A 3624-nucleotide genomic window follows, 5' to 3' on the forward strand; every position below is an offset into this window, starting at 1 on the left:
GAAAAAGTTCTGGGGATCTAATGTACAGCATGATGATCATAGTTAATAATATATACATACATTTTTATTGTGCTTCCCTTTATTAAACTTTGCATATATCACATTCTTACAAGTTGAAAGTTTATAGCAATCTTGTATAAAAGAGGTCTGCTGCCACCATTTTTCTAACAACATTTGTTCATTTTGTGTCTCTCTGTCACATGTTGGTAATTCTTGCAATATTTCAAGTTTTTTCATTATTATTGTATTTGTTATGGTGATCTGTGATCAGTAATTATGACCCACTGAAAACTCAGAACTAGTTTACTTAAGGTATATACATTGTTTTTCCTTAAAGACATAATGCTTTTGAACAGTACAGTATAGTGTTTATATTTTATATGCACTGGGCAACATAATTTTTTATTTGCACTGGGAAACCAAAAAAAATAATAATAATTTGACTTAGTTTATTGAGATAATCACTTTATTGAGGCGGTCTGGAACAAAACCCACAAGACCTCTGAAGTTTATCTCTACTGTACTATATACATAAAAGTTGCTAAGAGAGTAGATCTTAAAATCCCTTACCATACATGCATAAAAAACAGTGGCAACTATATGAGATAGTAGATGTATTCACATTTTTATGTAGATTATATTGCAATACAGATGTATGCCAATTTATCAAATTGTACAAAATTTACACAATGTTAAAAGTTTGCAATGTTATAAGAAATCATTTCTTATATTTACAAATTATAATATGTCGATTATTTTTCTATAAAGCAGGAAAAAACTTTTTGTAGAATTAATCTATTTTTCAAAAAAGGAAGTAAGGAAATAGAAACTGCAACTAACTCTGAAATAATAGAATATAAAATCCCTTTTAGTTATATACACTGTGACAAAAACTATTACTTAGTTTACAATGAAGGAGTACTTTGGAAGCATGAAGGATGGTTTATAAATAAGGCTGAAAGAGCTCAGTTTTAAGGTTTAAATTTAAAATCTTCTTTTGAAATACTAAACTGACCACCCATTTTTCCAAACATAAATGTCTTAACTGCATGAATTTATTTCATACAACTCTATAATCTAGTTTCATAAGAAAGCAGCATGCAAATTTTGAATAAGACAGACTTGCTTAAGTTTCTTTATGTTCAACAGTAAAGGATACTTCCCTCAAAAGAAGAAAAATCAACATATTTATTATGATATTATTATTCATAATGAGATTCATATTGAATTAGGGAATATATATCCTCAGAGGGGGTAAAGTAAAATGAAATTTATTTTGGTAAATGTGTCTATGAATAGTCAATACAATGCCTCAATATAATGAATATTATCATTTTGAACAATTTAATTACTATTATTAGAATTATTATAAGTATAAAAATAGCTATCATTTTCGCATGGAATATGAGACTCTCATGCTCCATGCTTCATTACATCCACACAACAACTCTGCATAATAAGTATTATCATCACCATTTCATGGGTGAAAAAACTGAGGCTAACACATTTAGATAACTGGTTTATGATTACATGGCTAGTAAAGATGCATCACACTAACTTAGGCTTTATGATTTCAGAATTGTACTCTTTCCACTGCACATTCTATTACTCTGTAAATACTTGGCTTGTTTTCATTTAGTTCTTTAATTTTATTCATGTGGTGATGGCTTAAACTTCATTTAAAGGAAGCTTAAAAAATTCATTTAACCAAAAGCTCCCAAGAATTAAAAATGTCATGGATATCATTAGTTAATGGGTAACTATATATTTTCCACTCTAGTGAGATAACAGTCAGAGTATTTTTCTAAGTTTTAGTCTCTGAGTGTTCCAAAGGACTTTGTTAAAATAGAAATATTTAGACAAAGGTGATCAAAAGTCTGGATCAGGTCACCTTAAGATAAATATTAGGAAACTGAGGAAACAAATGGAGATTTGAACACTGAGCTATGATATAATGAATGGTTTGAAGTATTTAGTAGAGCATAGAAAAGCCCTTTAAAGCCTGGTCTTAGCCTAGCATTGCAGCTTCAGGGATATCTGTCTATCTATCATCTACCTATCTATCTATCTATCTATCTAGATATAAATTTGAAAACTTTTTCAACTTAAATATTTTGAGAAATAGAACATAATTAGCACCATAGAAGATCTGTTTATGATAACAACCTTGCCCCTCCTCCCAGTTTGTTAATATTCTCTCTTATTTAATGTAACTTTGTGCAAATATACCACTACTGATCTGCCGTTATGAATGAAATAACTATAATCATCTGTTTGCATATCCTGGTGAAAATATTCATTTAGTTCCATGTTGTATTTCTAGGAATGGACCAAATTTTTTTTTTAATTTTTAAGTTTTCTAAATATTGTCCAACTTACCTCATATGTTTTTATTATGTGCACTGTCATTCCTTCACAGTCTTGCAAGACATTTTCACTGTTGCCCAATATGGTAAGTGTGTAATAGTATGTCATTCTAGGTTTTAATTTATTTTTAATTTAATTTAATTTAATTCCAGATTCATAATAAAGATAAAGAGTTTTTATATATGAGTGGCCATTTGGATTACCCTTTCTGTAACGTACATGCTCAAATCTTTTGATATCTTAACATTGTGTCATACTGACTTCTTTAATAGTAGATTTTCTGAATGAATTTTTAACTGTGTAGGTCTTCTCTATTTTATTTTGAACTTGTTTTCATTTAAAAATCTTTATATTTATTTTCCTAATATGCTTTTATGTTGCTTTGTCTATTATCTATCTATCTATCTATCTATCTATCTATCTATTTATTTGCAAGCAAGAGAGAGCGAGCAAGTGAGAGCGCAGGGAGGGATAGAAAAAGAAGGGAAAAGAATCTTAAGCAGGCTCCAGGCTCAGCACAGAGCCCAACTCTGGGCTCTATTTCACAACCCTGACATCAGACCTGAGCCAAAATGAAAGAAATAAAATAAAATTAAGGTGTTAAAAAAAAAAAAAAAGGAAAAAGAATTGGAGGTTTAATTAAGTGAGCCACCCAGGCACCACTGTGGTATCTTAAATTAGCTGTCATATCTTTAAAGATCTAGAGTATCCATTTAATTCATTTATAAAATCTTTCTCAATATCATTTTTAGTTTCAGTTTTTTTTGTTCAATTTGCTTCCCCTCTCATTTCTTTGAGCAGAGTAATCAAGCCATTTTACAATCTTTATTGATCATTTTCACATCATACTTAATCCCATTTTGTCTATCAAATCTTGTTAATGGTTTTTCTTTGTGTGCTTTGTTAACATTTTGCTATGTTCAAGGCATTATATTTGAAACTCTTATTGAGTAGAGATCATTAAGAGCTATAATAATGGTATGGTCCTCCTTGGCAGGATTTTCTCTTATATCTGAGACTCTACAAGACAATCATATTCCAAATTCAGTGATTGACTTTCTCAGTTTACACAGAAGGCAAGGTAGGCTATAGTCTTATTTCTGCTTCTCCTTGTGCTTTGGGGATCTCAACTTAAATTTGGGTTGTACCAAAGTTTTCAAATTTGATTGCTGCTGGATTTTTAATTTTGTTTCTCTAGTATCAAGTGTCTATTAAAAACACAGCTCAGTGTGTTTTAGCAGTTTCAAATGCTCTCAT

Source organism: Mustela lutreola, chromosome 2, assembly GCF_030435805.1.
Source record: "Mustela lutreola isolate mMusLut2 chromosome 2, mMusLut2.pri, whole genome shotgun sequence".
Taxonomy (NCBI): domain Eukaryota; kingdom Metazoa; phylum Chordata; class Mammalia; order Carnivora; family Mustelidae; genus Mustela; species Mustela lutreola.